Source organism: Malaya genurostris, chromosome 3 (assembly GCF_030247185.1).
Source record: "Malaya genurostris strain Urasoe2022 chromosome 3, Malgen_1.1, whole genome shotgun sequence".
NCBI classification, from domain to species: Eukaryota; Metazoa; Arthropoda; class Insecta; order Diptera; family Culicidae; genus Malaya; species Malaya genurostris.
In genome coordinates, this window is record NC_080572.1 from 37,386,260 (window position 1) to 37,404,934 (window position 18,675).

The 18,675-nt window shown below is 36.9% G+C and overlaps 1 protein-coding gene across 6 annotated transcripts in view; it reads right to left on the reverse strand.

The window, feature by feature from the left end:
* Window positions 1-17,617, reverse strand: part of LOC131435468 (protein commissureless 2 homolog) — an 88,918-nt gene extending 71,301 nt beyond the window's left edge. For 2 of the 6 annotated variants that reach the window (XR_009230499.1, XR_009230498.1), the window contains exons 1-4: window positions 17,297-17,615; window positions 16,977-17,192; window positions 16,767-16,912; window positions 13,054-13,263 (exon numbers count right to left, since the gene is read on the reverse strand). The gene's annotated coding sequence lies outside the window, so the exon portion shown is untranslated. Of the gene's footprint in view, window positions 1-13,053; window positions 13,264-16,766; window positions 16,913-16,976; window positions 17,193-17,296 lie in introns of all 6 variants that reach the window. The other 4 variants (XR_009230497.1, XR_009230500.1, XR_009230501.1 and 1 more) reach the window with 4 other exon arrangements.
* Window positions 17,618-18,675: the final 1,058 nt, after the last annotated feature.

The following is an 18,675-nucleotide window of genomic DNA, read 5'->3' on the forward strand; positions in this document are numbered from 1 at the left end:
GCAATATAACCTAAGTTGCTGTGCCATCTATCGGCATCATCTCAAGTGAGGTGACGCCAACCAGTAGAAGTTGCTGTGCCATCTATCCGCATCATCTCAAAGTGAGGTGACGCCAACCAGTAGAAAGAAGAAGAAGAAGAAGAAGAAGGAATGAGCCATTGTTCGAACATTGCGCCAGTTTCCCTCAGCCCTCTGCTGGGCCGCCATGTTCTTGGAACCATCATCTTTTCCGCAAAGACGATAACAACGAAGAAGTATGTAAACACAAATAAAAGTTTGTTGATGCTAAATATCTGTGATTTGTTGAAACAAAGTTGATTTTTTATGTTTGATTATAAATGTTATTTCATTATGGAACGTGTGGTGCTGATTTGTAATACTGGCTTCCACAATTGATGATGTGTTGTATTTATCTTCATTTTGTTTACTTTGCTCTCACTGACTTGATAGCTTTGAAAGCCCCAAACGCCCGAGATGTTGGCTACGATAGCTCTGGCTTGAGCGCCTTATTGTTGCCACCGTGCTGGTTTCCCTTTAATAACTTTTCTACCAATGTCGAATTGTTTTAAAGTCTTCGAAATTTTTCATTCTCATCAAATTTCTTGCGAAATCAACACATACACTGATTATTAGAGATTAAAGGTTGATCTCATGGCGATTTTTTTTCAAAAATCAATTTTCCCATACTAAATCCCATACAAGCTTCAAACCTGGAGTGCGAAAATATAGTTTCACCGATCAGACTAAAATTTTGCATAGTTCTCATGGGACTCAAAAGGAACACGAAAAGTTTGTGGAACGAGATATTAAACCTTTTCATCTCTTTCCCATACCACACGCAGAGAAATGGAGCTTGTGTAAAATAACAAATCAGTTAGCAGATTTTTAAATCTGATTCATGTTAATTTCAAGCTAGAATATGATTGTTCTAAACCATTTTCTCCCTTCAACATCAACAAAGATCTCTATTCAATGTGAATAAATATTTTGGTCTTGCCAAACGAAAAAAATAATTGTTCCAGCTGATTTTATTGTTGAAATAATTCATCAATATATTGCGTATCAACAAAAGCAGAGTTGATTTTATTGGCAATATCTATGTTGATTCAATTCTGCTTTATCTTTATGTTAAGAACAAAATTTTGTAACCTATGCTTTAATTTCATCCAAGATTGTTGAGATCCGTCGTGTTTCGTAACTGGTTAAGTGAATGTGTTAATTTGTGTCAAGAAAATAGGTGATTATTCTAACAGTAAACATCCCAACCCAACACCCACTAAGCACGCAGCCATCCACGCCTGTAGTTTCCACTGCCCACCGCTAGTAGCGCATATCGAAGGAAGTAGGCGGCCATGGAGGGTGGGGATAACGAAAATAAAAGGTACAATGGGATGGAGGGAACGTGAGAGGTAACGGACTTCTGAGGGGTCAACGGTCGAGGTTCAAGCTGAACGTACTCTGATCTGCCATTAAGTTGATTACTGTCAAACTGAGCAGACACACTGGTGAAAACTTTAAGTAAGTCTGTTGGAAAAAGTGCTTGAAAATCGTGAAGTAATTCGTGCATAAAAGAAGCGAGGATCAATTTGAGAAGCAGACCAAAAACAGACAACCAGGCAGTCGGTGTTGAACAGTCGTTCGCACCGCACGCGTATAGCTCTTGGCTCCTGGAATTTTTTTTTTCTGGCTACCTAGAGTTTCATTGATTCAAGGCTTCAGTCTTTTTCAAGGCTACCTGAATCACTAACTAAGTGACTAAGTGATACAAAGAGTGATATTAGAGTGACTAAGTGATACAAAGAGTGATATTAGAGTGACTAAGAAATTAATCAGCCTTTTTTAAGGCTAGCTAGGAGTCTAATCGAAGACTAATTTAGCCTAGTTAATTTAATTTAAAATTTCATTAATTTCAAAAATGCCTGCGTCCAACCGGAAAGGCAACAAGCCTAAGGCTAAAAATAATTCAATACGGAATAAATCACAATCCGTTATTCAACATTTTTCTAATAACATTCACGATCTTATAGAATCTGAATGTAAAAATAAAAGACAACGGACGGATTTCCCTTCCGTTGATTCTATGCCGTCTAACAATATTTACGAGATTCTTCCTGAATCCGATTGTAGCGACATAGAAGAAAAATCTTCAAAAATTCCCAAAATGGACGCTTGTCGTTCTGGGAAGAAACATCAATCTATGCCACCAGTGACGGTGATGATTTCCGACTTCAAAGCATTCCGTACTGAGCTTTCTACTTTTCTCCCGGAAGTAAAAGTCTCATTTCAAATCGGACGAAGAGGAGAATGTCGAGTCTTGGTGGATGGATTGGAAGATTACGAACGTCTTATTCGATATTTGTCCGAAAAACTTCATAAATTTTATTCATATGATATAAAATCAGACAGACCCTTCAAGGCTGTCTTGAAAGGATTATCAAATGATCAAAGTATTGATGAAATTAAAAATGAACTAAAAGAATTGCTTGGTTTTGCCCCTTCCCAAGTAATACTTATGAAAAAAAGAGCGAATGGTACTTCTAAACCACGCTCTGGAATTTCCCATGAACTTTACCTAATACACTTCAATCGAAGTGATGTAAACAATTTGAAAACTTTAGAAAAAGTACGTTTCATTTCCCACATTAAAATTCATTGGGAACATTATAAACGGCATAATCGTATTGCAAACTTAACGCAATGTCGTCGTTGCCAAGGCTTCGGTCATGGAACCAAAAATTGTCATATGGATATACGGTGTTTGAATTGTGGTAAATCGCATTCGAAAGACGCTTGTCCAATGAATGAAACCACTGATAAATTTTCATGTTCAAATTGCAATGGAAATCATAAATCCAATTATTTGAAATGTCCTGTCAGGGAAAAAATTTTAAACGCTCGTTCGCTTAGACAACAAGTCAAATCAACGACCTTAAATTTACAGAACATACCTGAAAATTCTTCTAAGGCACCTGCCAATTCGTCTTCTAACGAAAACAATTTATTGACAGGTAGATCGACCTCGTCATCATCTTCTTCTAATTTCACTTATGCTGGTATATTAGGTAGAAATCTATCTCCTATTTCTTCTAATGTAAATAATCAAAACACAGGACCGCCTTGCAGTTCTTCTTCTAACGAAAACAATTTATTAATAGGTAGACCGGCCAAATCATCTTCTTCTAATGGCAGTCTACCTACAAATATTCCTTCAATGCCATTCGCTTCTTTAAATGAAGTCGATTTAGGCGATATAACTGAAAATAAAATGATCTACCTACAAGATCAACTTTTTCAAATGATCATCCAAATGAATTCGACTTCATCACTTTTTGAAGCATTTCAAATCGGATGGAAATTTGCAAATAATATTATAATGAATTTAAAATTTAACAGTGATGTTAAATAATTATTTGAATATTTTAAATTGGAATGCTCGATCTTTGAAATCGAGTGAAGATGAATTTTATAATTTTCTCAAAGTTCACAAAATTCATATTGCCATTGTGACAGAAACTTTTCTTAAACCAAATGTAAAATTGAAAAGTAATCCACATTATGTGGTTCATCGATTTGACAGGTTTACTGGAATTGGTGGTGGAGTTGCCATTTTTGTCCAACGGCAAATTAAACATCGAATTTTACCTTCTTTCAATACTAAAGTTATTGAAAGCTTGGGAATCGAAGTTGAAACCATTCATGGAATTTATTTCATCGCTGGAGCATATTTGCCATTCCAATGCACCGGCGAACAATTAAATTTCTTTAAAGGCGATTTGCAAAAACTTACAAGATATCGATCGAAATTTTTCGTAATAGGGGACTTAAATGCTAAGCATGTCCAGTGGAATTGTAGGCAAAATAACAGTAATGGTAAAATACTTCATAATCAACTCTCAGCTGGTTACTTTACAGTTCTTCATCCCAGTAATCCTACTTGTTTCTCTTCCGTGAAAAACCCGTCTACAATTGATCTGGTTCTAACAGATCAAAGTCACATTTGTAGTGAACCGATTACTCATGCTGATTTTGACTCAGATCATCTTCCTGTAACATTCAGACTTTCCAACGAAGCTATAATTAATCCAATTAGTTCTATTTTCAACTATCATAGAGCAAATTGGTTGGATTACAGATCTCACATTGAAAATCATGTGGATCATGAAACTATTTTAGAAAATTCTGCGGATATCGACACAGCAATTGATAATTTGAATCATTATATTATCGAAGCTAGAAATCTTTCAGTTCCCAAAGCTCAAACTAAATTAAATTCTCCTATCATCGATGACAATCTACAACTGCTCATTCGGTTGAAGAATGTTCGTCGACGACAATATCAACGTTCTCGTGATCCTGCTATGAAAAACATAGTTAAGGATTTACAAAAAGAAATTAAACATAGATTTACTCTTTTGCGAAATGAAAATTTCGCTAAAGAAGTTGAACAAATTAAACCATATTCTAAACCTTTCTGGAAACTTTCTAAGGTTCTTAAGAAACCTCAGAAACCTATTCCTGCTCTCAAGGAAGGAAATCAAATACTTCTTACAAATGGCGAAAAAGCTCAAAAACTTGCTCAGCAGTTCGAGAGTGTCCACAATTTTAATTTGAACGTTGTGAGTCCTATTGAAAATGAAGTCTCACTGAAATATGATCATATTTCAACTCAAGTGTTATCACACGATGACATTATTGAGACGAATTTTGATGAAATTAAATCAATTATTAGAAAACTTAAAAACATGAAGGCTCCTGGTAATGATGGAATTTTTAATATTCTTATTAAAAATCTTCCCGATGTTGCCTTGAGACTCCTGGTTAAAATTTTCAACAAGTGTTTTTCATTAGCTTACTTCCCAAAAAGATGGAAAAACGCTAAAGTAATTCCTATCCTAAAACCTGATAAAAACCCAGCAGAAACATCAAGTTATCGCCCAATTAGCTTACTTTCTTCTATCAGTAAACTTTTTGAAAAAATTATCTTGTTAAGAATGATGACTCATATAAATGAGAATTCAATTTTTTTACCAGAGCAGTTTGGATTTCGTCATGAACATTCAACTACTCATCAACTTGTCAGAGTAACGAACATGATAAAAGCAAATAAATCTTCTGGGTTATCCACTGGAGTTGCTCTTCTAGACATAGAAAAAGCATTCGACAGTGTTTGGCACAAAGGTTTAATAGCAAAAATGTCTGATTTCCAGTTTCCTATTTATTTGATCAAAATGATTCAAAATTATTTAACTGATCGTACTCTTCAGGTTAGCTATCAGAATTGTAAATCTGAATTGCTACCCGTACGAGCCGGTGTTCCGCAGGGTTCGAGTGTAGCTCCAATCTTGTATAATATTTTCACTTCTGATCTTCCAAATCTACCCGTTGGTTGTCAGAAATCGCTATTCTGTGACGACACAAGTCTGTTAGCCACAGGTAGAAATCTAAGAGTGATCTGCAGTCGCCTACAAAGAAGTTTAAATATTTTCAGTGATTATCTGTCAAAATGGAAAATTAAACCAAATGCAGCAAAAACGCAATTAATTATCTTTCCTCACAAGCCAAGAGCTTCTTTTCTTAAACCAAACAATAATCACATTCTCAAATTGAATGGCTTGGAATTGACATGGTCTGATCAAGCTAAATACTTAGGTTTAACAGTAGTCCAATGAAAAGAAAGCCCAAAATTAATTGGCAATATAACCTAAGTTGCTGTGCCATCTATCGGCATCATCTCAAGTGAGGTGACGCCAACCAGTAGAAGTTGCTGTGCCATCTATCCGCATCATCTCAAAGTGAGGTGACGCCAACCAGTAGAAAGAAGAAGAAGAAGAAGAAGAAGGAATGAGCCATTGTTCGAACATTGCGCCAGTTTCCCTCAGCCCTCTGCTGGGCCGCCATGTTCTTGGAACCATCATCTTTTCCGCAAAGACGATAACAACGAAGAAGTATGTAAACACAAATAAAAGTTTGTTGATGCTAAATATCTGTGATTTGTTGAAACAAAGTTGATTTTTTATGTTTGATTATAAATGTTATTTCATTATGGAACGTGTGGTGCTGATTTGTAATACTGGCTTCCACAATTGATGATGTGTTGTATTTATCTTCATTTTGTTTACTTTGCTCTCACTGACTTGATAGCTTTGAAAGCCCCAAACGCCCGAGATGTTGGCTACGATAGCTCTGGCTTGAGCGCCTTATTGTTGCCACCGTGCTGGTTTCCCTTTAATAACTTTTCTACCAATGTCGAATTGTTTTAAAGTCTTCGAAATTTTTCATTCTCATCAAATTTCTTGCGAAATCAACACATACACTGATTATTAGAGATTAAAGGTTGATCTCATGGCGATTTTTTTTCAAAAATCAATTTTCCCATACTAAATCCCATACAAGCTTCAAACCTGGAGTGCGAAAATATAGTTTCACCGATCAGACTAAAATTTTGCATAGTTCTCATGGGACTCAAAAGGAACACGAAAAGTTTGTGGAACGAGATATTAAACCTTTTCATCTCTTTCCCATACCACACGCAGAGAAATGGAGCTTGTGTAAAATAACAAATCAGTTAGCAGATTTTTAAATCTGATTCATGTTAATTTCAAGCTAGAATATGATTGTTCTAAACCATTTTCTCCCTTCAACATCAACAAAGATCTCTATTCAATGTGAATAAATATTTTGGTCTTGCCAAACGAAAAAAATAATTGTTCCAGCTGATTTTATTGTTGAAATAATTCATCAATATATTGCGTATCAACAAAAGCAGAGTTGATTTTATTGGCAATATCTATGTTGATTCAATTCTGCTTTATCTTTATGTTAAGAACAAAATTTTGTAACCTATGCTTTAATTTCATCCAAGATTGTTGAGATCCGTCGTGTTTCGTAACTGGTTAAGTGAATGTGTTAATTTGTGTCAAGAAAATAGGTGATTATTCTAACAGTAAACATCCCAACCCAACACCCACTAAGCACGCAGCCATCCACGCCTGTAGTTTCCACTGCCCACCGCTAGTAGCGCATATCGAAGGAAGTAGGCGGCCATGGAGGGTGGGGATAACGAAAATAAAAGGTACAATGGGATGGAGGGAACGTGAGAGGTAACGGACTTCTGAGGGGTCAACGGTCGAGGTTCAAGCTGAACGTACTCTGATCTGCCATTAAGTTGATTACTGTCAAACTGAGCAGACACACTGGTGAAAACTTTAAGTAAGTCTGTTGGAAAAAGTGCTTGAAAATCGTGAAGTAATTCGTGCATAAAAGAAGCGAGGATCAATTTGAGAAGCAGACCAAAAACAGACAACCAGGCAGTCGGTGTTGAACAGTCGTTCGCACCGCACGCGTATAGCTCTTGGCTCCTGGAATTTTTTTTTTCTGGCTACCTAGAGTTTCATTGATTCAAGGCTTCAGTCTTTTTCAAGGCTACCTGAATCACTAACTAAGTGACTAAGTGATACAAAGAGTGATATTAGAGTGACTAAGTGATACAAAGAGTGATATTAGAGTGACTAAGAAATTAATCAGCCTTTTTTAAGGCTAGCTAGGAGTCTAATCGAAGACTAATTTAGCCTAGTTAATTTAATTTAAAATTTCATTAATTTCAAAAATGCCTGCGTCCAACCGGAAAGGCAACAAGCCTAAGGCTAAAAATAATTCAATACGGAATAAATCACAATCCGTTATTCAACATTTTTCTAATAACATTCACGATCTTATAGAATCTGAATGTAAAAATAAAAGACAACGGACGGATTTCCCTTCCGTTGATTCTATGCCGTCTAACAATATTTACGAGATTCTTCCTGAATCCGATTGTAGCGACATAGAAGAAAAATCTTCAAAAATTCCCAAAATGGACGCTTGTCGTTCTGGGAAGAAACATCAATCTATGCCACCAGTGACGGTGATGATTTCCGACTTCAAAGCATTCCGTACTGAGCTTTCTACTTTTCTCCCGGAAGTAAAAGTCTCATTTCAAATCGGACGAAGAGGAGAATGTCGAGTCTTGGTGGATGGATTGGAAGATTACGAACGTCTTATTCGATATTTGTCCGAAAAACTTCATAAATTTTATTCATATGATATAAAATCAGACAGACCCTTCAAGGCTGTCTTGAAAGGATTATCAAATGATCAAAGTATTGATGAAATTAAAAATGAACTAAAAGAATTGCTTGGTTTTGCCCCTTCCCAAGTAATACTTATGAAAAAAAGAGCGAATGGTACTTCTAAACCACGCTCTGGAATTTCCCATGAACTTTACCTAATACACTTCAATCGAAGTGATGTAAACAATTTGAAAACTTTAGAAAAAGTACGTTTCATTTCCCACATTAAAATTCATTGGGAACATTATAAACGGCATAATCGTATTGCAAACTTAACGCAATGTCGTCGTTGCCAAGGCTTCGGTCATGGAACCAAAAATTGTCATATGGATATACGGTGTTTGAATTGTGGTAAATCGCATTCGAAAGACGCTTGTCCAATGAATGAAACCACTGATAAATTTTCATGTTCAAATTGCAATGGAAATCATAAATCCAATTATTTGAAATGTCCTGTCAGGGAAAAAATTTTAAACGCTCGTTCGCTTAGACAACAAGTCAAATCAACGACCTTAAATTTACAGAACATACCTGAAAATTCTTCTAAGGCACCTGCCAATTCGTCTTCTAACGAAAACAATTTATTGACAGGTAGATCGACCTCGTCATCATCTTCTTCTAATTTCACTTATGCTGGTATATTAGGTAGAAATCTATCTCCTATTTCTTCTAATGTAAATAATCAAAACACAGGACCGCCTTGCAGTTCTTCTTCTAACGAAAACAATTTATTAATAGGTAGACCGGCCAAATCATCTTCTTCTAATGGCAGTCTACCTACAAATATTCCTTCAATGCCATTCGCTTCTTTAAATGAAGTCGATTTAGGCGATATAACTGAAAATAAAATGATCTACCTACAAGATCAACTTTTTCAAATTATCATCCAAATGAATTCGACTTCATCACTTTTTGAAGCATTTCAAATCGGATGGAAATTTGCAAATAATATTATAATGAATTTAAAATTTAACAGTGATGTTAAATAATTATTTGAATATTTTAAATTGGAATGCTCGATCTTTGAAATCGAGTGAAGATGAATTTTATAATTTTCTCAAAGTTCACAAAATTCATATTGCCATTGTGACAGAAACTTTTCTTAAACCAAATGTAAAATTGAAAAGTAATCCACATTATGTGGTTCATCGATTTGACAGGTTTACTGGAATTGGTGGTGGAGTTGCCATTTTTGTCCAACGGCAAATTAAACATCGAATTTTACCTTCTTTCAATACTAAAGTTATTGAAAGCTTGGGAATCGAAGTTGAAACCATTCATGGAATTTATTTCATCGCTGGAGCATATTTGCCATTCCAATGCACCGGCGAACAATTAAATTTCTTTAAAGGCGATTTGCAAAAACTTACAAGATATCGATCGAAATTTTTCGTAATAGGGGACTTAAATGCTAAGCATGTCCAGTGGAATTGTAGGCAAAATAACAGTAATGGTAAAATACTTCATAATCAACTCTCAGCTGGTTACTTTACAGTTCTTCATCCCAGTAATCCTACTTGTTTCTCTTCCGTGAAAAACCCGTCTACAATTGATCTGGTTCTAACAGATCAAAGTCACATTTGTAGTGAACCGATTACTCATGCTGATTTTGACTCAGATCATCTTCCTGTAACATTCAGACTTTCCAACGAAGCTATAATTAATCCAATTAGTTCTATTTTCAACTATCATAGAGCAAATTGGTTGGATTACAGATCTCACATTGAAAATCATGTGGATCATGAAACTATTTTAGAAAATTCTGCGGATATCGACACAGCAATTGATAATTTGAATCATTATATTATCGAAGCTAGAAATCTTTCAGTTCCCAAAGCTCAAACTAAATTAAATTCTCCTATCATCGATGACAATCTACAACTGCTCATTCGGTTGAAGAATGTTCGTCGACGACAATATCAACGTTCTCGTGATCCTGCTATGAAAAACATAGTTAAGGATTTACAAAAAGAAATTAAACATAGATTTACTCTTTTGCGAAATGAAAATTTCGCTAAAGAAGTTGAACAAATTAAACCATATTCTAAACCTTTCTGGAAACTTTCTAAGGTTCTTAAGAAACCTCAGAAACCTATTCCTGCTCTCAAGGAAGGAAATCAAATACTTCTTACAAATGGCGAAAAAGCTCAAAAACTTGCTCAGCAGTTCGAGAGTGTCCACAATTTTAATTTGAACGTTGTGAGTCCTATTGAAAATGAAGTCTCACTGAAATATGATCATATTTCAACTCAAGTGTTATCACACGATGACATTATTGAGACGAATTTTGATGAAATTAAATCAATTATTAGAAAACTTAAAAACATGAAGGCTCCTGGTAATGATGGAATTTTTAATATTCTTATTAAAAATCTTCCCGATGTTGCCTTGAGACTCCTGGTTAAAATTTTCAACAAGTGTTTTTCATTAGCTTACTTCCCAAAAAGATGGAAAAACGCTAAAGTAATTCCTATCCTAAAACCTGATAAAAACCCAGCAGAAACATCAAGTTATCGCCCAATTAGCTTACTTTCTTCTATCAGTAAACTTTTTGAAAAAATTATCTTGTTAAGAATGATGACTCATATAAATGAGAATTCAATTTTTTTACCAGAGCAGTTTGGATTTCGTCATGAACATTCAACTACTCATCAACTTGTCAGAGTAACGAACATGATAAAAGCAAATAAATCTTCTGGGTTATCCACTGGAGTTGCTCTTCTAGACATAGAAAAAGCATTCGACAGTGTTTGGCACAAAGGTTTAATAGCAAAAATGTCTGATTTCCAGTTTCCTATTTATTTGATCAAAATGATTCAAAATTATTTAACTGATCGTACTCTTCAGGTTAGCTATCAGAATTGTAAATCTGAATTGCTACCCGTACGAGCCGGTGTTCCGCAGGGTTCGAGTGTAGCTCCAATCTTGTATAATATTTTCACTTCTGATCTTCCAAATCTACCCGTTGGTTGTCAGAAATCGCTATTCTGTGACGACACAAGTCTGTTAGCCACAGGTAGAAATCTAAGAGTGATCTGCAGTCGCCTACAAAGAAGTTTAAATATTTTCAGTGATTATCTGTCAAAATGGAAAATTAAACCAAATGCAGCAAAAACGCAATTAATTATCTTTCCTCACAAGCCAAGAGCTTCTTTTCTTAAACCAAACAATAATCACATTCTCAAATTGAATGGCTTGGAATTGACATGGTCTGATCAAGCTAAATACTTAGGTTTAACGTATGACAAAAAACTCACTTTCAAGGATCACATTGAAGGAATCCAGGCAAAGTGTAATAAATATATTAAATGTTTATATCCTCTTATAAACAGAAATTCTAAGCTCTGTCTAAAAAACAAATTGTTAATTTATAAACAAATTTTCAGACCAGCCATGCTTTATGCGGTACCAATTTGGTCAAGCTGTTGTTCCACCAGGAAGAAAACGCTTCAAAGGATTCAGAATAAAATTCTGAAAATGATTCTGAAGCGTCCTCCCTGGTTTAGTACAAATGAGTTACACAGACTCACAAATATAGAACCATTAGATGTAATGTCACATAATATTATAAGCAAATTCCGACAAAAATCGATGCAATCTTCAATTGAATCGATTCGCTCTCTGTATTAGTTAGTAAGTTAGTATATAAGTTCCTTTTCCCCATTACACAATACAAGTAGGTTTAGAATTTTCCCTACACAAAAATCTCAGAATTGCGGAAGCAAATGATGTCTTCATGGTAATAACCAAATCATATATATATTTAACAGGGCTGAAAAGTCACCACTTGTGGCTGAACACCCAATTTAAATCTTAATAATTTAATTTTAACTCATATTCAAAAAAAAAAAAAAAAAAAAAAAAAAAAACAGACAACCAGGACCCTCCGGTTTACCTGTAAAATCTACGCTACGCCGTTTACGCCCTGCGTCCCTCCAATACGACGCTTGGTGCAACGATATCCACCATTGCAGTATCGACGCCATTCATATCGACGGCGTCACTTCGGCTTCGTCTCAACAGCCAAGTCAAGTTCGCCGGAGTAGTTTCAGAATGGAACGCTTAAAGCCTCATGTTGTCGAAGAACCAGATCTAAATAGGTTAGTGTTAATCGCTAAGGATTGTGTTAAAATGGTGAACGAGTACTATTCAGTCACGTCACATCTCCCAGAAGTGAGAGAAGCGGAACTAGCAATCATTAATGAAAGTTTAGCGCGAGTTAGGAGAGAGGGTTTTGAAACCGAAAATTTTGAACAAGAAGATGGTTTGGATAGAGAACGAGTAGCACATGATGGTATAGAAAGAGATGAGGAAGAGAGATCTAGTAATATAAGAGAGGAACAAGAGAGCGAAGAGGGGGAAATTGATGAGGTCGTGGATGACGTAGAAAACTCACCAGACAATGAGAAGGAAAAATTAATGGAGCAGAATAGGGAATTAGAAAATGTGGTTCAACAATTGTTACAGCGCATACAAGCCCTAGAAGCAAAAGAGACTGCAAACCGATTACAGGAAAATCGATACAAAACTACTAATAGCACACAGATAGATGAGATGATGACTAAAGCAAATCAAAAATGCAACGAAAATCAATCTGATTTTCTTCAGTGGCTTAAGGAAAAGGGTAGCTCATTGAACAGTGGGCTTAATCTAGAAGAGAAAAACACTAGGGTGGAACGGAATAGGGTAACAGAAAACCATCGGCTACCGGTTCATAAATGGGCAACACGTTACGATGGGATGGATAATGGTAGAAGGCTTAACGAATTCTTGAAGGAGGTAGAATTTAATAGACGGTCGGAGGGTTTTTCCAAAATCGAGTTGTTTAGAAGTGCTCACCATTTGTTCACGCATAAAGCAAGATCGTGGTTTATGGAAGTGAACGGCGAGGATGAAATGGAGAACTGGGATAATTTAGTATCAGAGTTAAAGAACGAATTCTTACCAGTTGACATTGATTATGTGTATGAACGACAAATCAATAGCAGGAAGCAAGGTGTCAGAGAGAAATTCCAAGATTATTACTTAGATATGGTCCGGATGTTCCGTAGTCTTTCGTCACCATGGGAAGAAAAACGAAAATTTGATGTCTTGTTTCGAAATACATGCGAAGACTGTAGAATTGCCATGCTTGCAGCCAATGTGTCTAGCATACCTAGAATGAAAGAGTTTGGTAAGAAATTTGATTCGATAAATTGGCAAATTTACCAACGAAAAGATAGGTTCATCCAAAAATCTGCTCAAATAGAGGAAGTTAGTCACCAGCGTTCACAGTTCCACAAAAGTTCAAATCAGTTTCAACATGAAGGTTCACGAGAGGAAAACCAAAATACACATCAAAAATCAGAAATTAACCAAAACTATCGAAAAAGTGCGTGGATTCCAAGACAAAAGTTTAACGAACAAAAAGGTCAAGAAAATTCACACAGGTCGGAAAAATCTCGACCAAATTTAGACAGTATGACAAGAGCTAAAAGTCCGATTGCAGGTCCTAGTGGGACCAGCGCACTTCATAGAATAGTGAGAGCATACATTCCAGTAAGGAAAGGAGTGTGCTTTAACTGTCATGAAGACGGGCATAGTTATACTAATTGCTCTAAACAACGAAATATGTTTTGCGAGTGTTGTGGATTCCCAGGCTATGCAACAAAAGATTGCCCGTATTGTCAGTCAAAAAACGGTCAAAAGACTGCTCCGTGAGGCGAGACAGTCCATTGCGTAGTACCACAAGACCTCACGATGAAGATAATATAAACCACGAGAAAATGCTCCAGCATCTCGGTTATACGAATGTGGGAGTGGATGTCACTAGGGATGCGGAGATTGCAACGGTGCTCGTAACCCTTGATGGTGACTCCAGACCATTTGCTGAAGTAGGGATAATGGGTATTTCTATGCTTGGGTTACTTGATAGTGGTGCAGCGAGGACGGTGTTAGGAATAGGAGGGAAGAATTTGATCAACAAGCTAAATCTACAATTGAAACCCACGACAATTAAGTTGAAAACAGCAGCTGGACAATATTTAGAAGTTTTAGGATGCACTGACATACCTATAACATTTAACGGCTGCACAAAATTACTACCTGTATTAGTAGCACCGAATTTAAGTCGAAGATGTATTTTAGGATATGACTTCTGGCAAAAATTCGGAATCCGTCCTACAGTAGATGAATTTGTTGAAGCAGTGGAGGATAGTACAGGAGATAATTTGAAAAAAGATGAAGAATTAGGTGAATATCAGAAAAGCCAATTAGAGGAAGTAAAAAAAATGTTTCTTGTAGCAAGTCCAGGGGATTTTGGGAAAACAAACATGATAGAACATACAATCGAAATGGAGGAAAAATTTCGCGGTGCAGACCCAGTGCGGAAAAATCCGTATCCATGGAGCCCCGAGATTCAAAAAAAAATCCATCGGGCACTTGACAACATGCTATTAGAAGGTATAATTGAGCCATCGGACTCCGATTGGTCTCTACCGATTGTACCAGTGAAGAAGAGGGACAGTGACGAAGTTCGTTTGTGTCTCGACGCTCGCAAATTAAACGAGCGAACAAAAAGGGATGCATACCCGTTGCCCCATCAAAACAGAATCCTGAGTCATTTAGGCCCATTTAGGTTCTTATCTACCATAGATTTGTCACAAGCTTTTCTGCAAGTGCCTTTGAATGAAAAGTCTAGAAAATACACAGCTTTTTCGATACCAGGAAAGGGCCTGTATCAGTTTACTCGTTTGCCCTTTGGATTAGTAAATAGTCCTGCAACATTGAGCAAGCTGATGGATAGAGTACTAGGCCACGGGGTTCTCGAACCATTCATATTCGTATATTTGGACGACATAGTAGTGGCCAGTCACACATTCAACGAGCATATACAGAAATTGAAGGAACTTGCGAGGAGATTGAAAAAGGCAAATTTACACATAAATTTAAAAAAATCAAATTTTTACTGCTACGAACTGCCATATCTCGGTTATATTTTATCTCGAGACGGACTTCGACCTAATCCAGATCGAGTTAGAGCGATCCTTGGATATGAGGCTCCGAATTCCGTGAGATCCCTTAGACGATTCCTCGGTATGGTTAATTACTACCGTAGGTTTATCGACAAATTTAGTGAACTCACCACACCTCTGACCGATTTATTAAAAAACAAACCGAAGAGAGTACGGTGGACTAACGCAGCAGAAAAAGTTTTTCAAGCCATTAAGGAGAGGTTAATCTCAGCTCCAGTAATGACCAACCCAGATTTTCGTCTCCCGTTTTGTGTCCAAACCGACGCCAGCGACACTGCTCTCGCAGGGGTACTAACACAAATGCAAGGTGGAGAGGAGCGAGTGATTGCGTATCACTCAGAAAAACTCAAGGGCTCCGAATTAAATTATCATGCCGCAGAGAAGGAGGGCTTGGCTGCTCTTCGTTGTATAGAAAAATTTCGTTGCTATATTGAGGGAACTCAATTCACTCTAGTAACGGACTCGTCAGCATTAACCTTCATCATGAAAGCCAAGTGGAAATCCTCCTCACGTTTGAGCCGCTGGAGTATCATTCTCCAGCAGTATGACATGGAAATAAAACACAGAAAAGGAAAGGACAATATAGTACCTGATACCCTTTCCAGGTCCATCGAAACGCTAGAAGTGGTGAGAGATGATAAGTGGTACAAGGGATTGTTCCATGCAGTCGAGACAGATCCAGAAAATTACATAGACTTTCGGATCGAAGACGGTAAACTATATAAATTTGTTTCCACCAGATCCGATGTTTTGGATTACCGTTTCGAGTGGAAAGAGTGTATTCCAGAAGCAGCTCGTTTCCGAATAATGACGCAAGAACACGATCAAAACTTGCATATCGGTTTCGAGAAATGTATCGAGAAACTTAAGAGAAGATTCTATTGGCCTCGCATGAGTGCGGACCTTAAGAAACACATATCTAGATGTATGTCTTGCAAAGAAAACAAGCACTCCACTAGATCTACAGCGCCTGAAATGGGGAAGCAAAGAGTTGCAACTAAACCGTTCCAAATTATTTGCATGGACTACATACAGTCACTTCCGCGAAGCACACATGGCAATGCACATTTATTAGTCATTATGGACATTTTTTCTAAATATTGCATGCTTGTTCCGGTCAGGAAGATTTCGTCTAAAAGTCTGTGTAACATTTTAGAAGAAAAATGGTTGCAGAAACTCTCAGTCCCGCAATTTATCATTTCGGATAATGCAACGACTTTTTTGTCGAAAGAATTTCAAAATTTGTTAAAAAAATACGAAATACAACATTGGGCGAATGCACGACATCGAAGTCAAGCCAATCCAGCAGAGCGTTTGAACAGGACGATAAATGCAATGATTCGTACCTATGTTCGACATAATCAACGTCTTTGGGATGCTTATATTTCCGAAATCGAGTGCATTCTAAACAACACGGTACATTCTTCTACTAAGTTCTCGCCTCATCGCCTTATTTTTGGTCACGAAATGGTAATGCGAGGAACGGATCATCGATTAGAGGAAGAAAAACAATTTACAGAAGAAGAAAGAGTGGAAAGATTGAAAGGAATAAGTAAAAAGAATTTTGAGTTGGTGAGAGAAAACCTTCGTAAATGCCATGAAAATACAAAGCGGCAATACGATTTGCGTCATAAACGATACTCACCAACATTCACAGTTGGCCAGAGAGTTTTCAAACGGGCATTTGGTCAATCTTCAGCGAACAAAATCTTCAACGCTAAGTTAGGTCCACAGTATGTTCCATGCATAGTAATGGCAACAAAAGGATCAAGCTCCTATGAGCTTTCAGACCTAAAAGGAAAACGATTAGGAGTGTTTTCTGCAGCAGATTTAAAAGCTTAGGGTTAGGAAGCACCATAATACACTGGGTGTTAAATGGTTAGATGGTTAATACGTGGCGACAAATTCGCAGATTTACGTCAGTCTTTGAGTACATGCATTTGTAAGGCGCAATGCGATACGATAAATAAGTATTTCATATCGCTGTGCAGCTCTCAAATGATGGAGAAGCAATCCATGCCGGCATGGGATATGGTTCGCGGAACTGAGCTAACAACCTTGAAGTCCATCACTGAAAAAAAAAACAAAATAAAACCAGATATAAAAATTAGTTCAGCGAGTTAATTCAACTTTTTAGGGAAAGGAAATGTTGAAATGAGTTCAAAAATCACTTACCAGCAGAAATATCATATTCTGGTGGGTCGATAATTTTCTACCTAGAACCAGGGGCAGGGGGAACTAAGCGAAGAGCAACCATGTAAACGATCATTTGGCCAAAATTTAGTTCGACAAAATGATATAATACTTCCTTTAGCGCACTTCCCCCTTGTTCTGGATAGAACTGTTTCGACCACCATGTTTTATCACATCACGCCGTCTTATAGCTCATGATAGCTCGGTTCAGCGAATATATATCACACACACAGATGAAACTGATAACGTTATCACACTACGCGCAGGGTGAGTTGATTAGTATAGGTCAACTCCGACATGGTGAAATATTTCATATTTTTCGTTAAACCGTACTCGGATGCGGTTTTGTAAATATTTTGGAAAAAAAATCTCCGGAGAATAGTTTCGTATATATTAAATTTAAGCTTGTGTTCTACTCAATATTTTAGATATAGTAATTATAAGCGCATTTAGTATTTTTAATTCTGTCGTTAGGTCGCTTATAGTAATTTTAATTCTTTCCTCATCAATGTTGGTTGATGTTTCAGTATTTTGGGTACGCTGGAGACCGGAATCTTGAGATGTTGATGGTCAGTAACAGGTCTCGACCTTGAAATAGAGAGGAGTTGGTATACCAACGATGATAACTTATGACCCCGACCCGAATTATACTGAGAAGTAAAACGTGGTTTTCTTCCCTAACGATCTGCGAGACGTGAAAAAAAAATAATAACAAAAAAAAAATAGATAAATTCTGTTTTGTAATCCAGTGTTAAAAAAAATGAGTGACCGGTCAGTTTTGTTCCTGAATTTTTGGTTCAGAGGTACGCGACAATTGACGGGTGGACCGGTGTATTGTAACACGAGATTAAAAAAAAAATATTTTAGTTTCATAAATATTTTTTTTTACCCGAGTTGGGGGAGAGTGTAACCTATGCTTTAATTTCATCCAAGATTGTTGAGATCCGTCGTGTTTCGTAACTGGTTAAGTGAATGTGTTAATTTGTGTCAAGAAAATAGGTGATTATTCTAACAGTAAACATCCCAACCCAACACCCACTAAGCACGCAGCCATCCACGCCTGTAGTTTCCACTGCCCACCGCTAGTAGCGCATATCGAAGGAAGTAGGCGGCCATGGAGGGTGGGGATAACTAAAATAAAAGGTACAATGGGATGGAGGGAACGTGAGAGGTAACGGACTTCTGAGGGGTCAACGGTCGAGGTTCAAGCTGAACGTACTCTGATCTGCCATTAAGTTGATTACTGTCAAACTGAGCAGACACACTGGTGAAAACTTTAAGTAAGTCTGTTGGAAAAAGTGCTTGAAAATCGTGAAGTAATTCGTGCATAAAAGAAGCGAGGATCAATTTGAGAAGCAGAC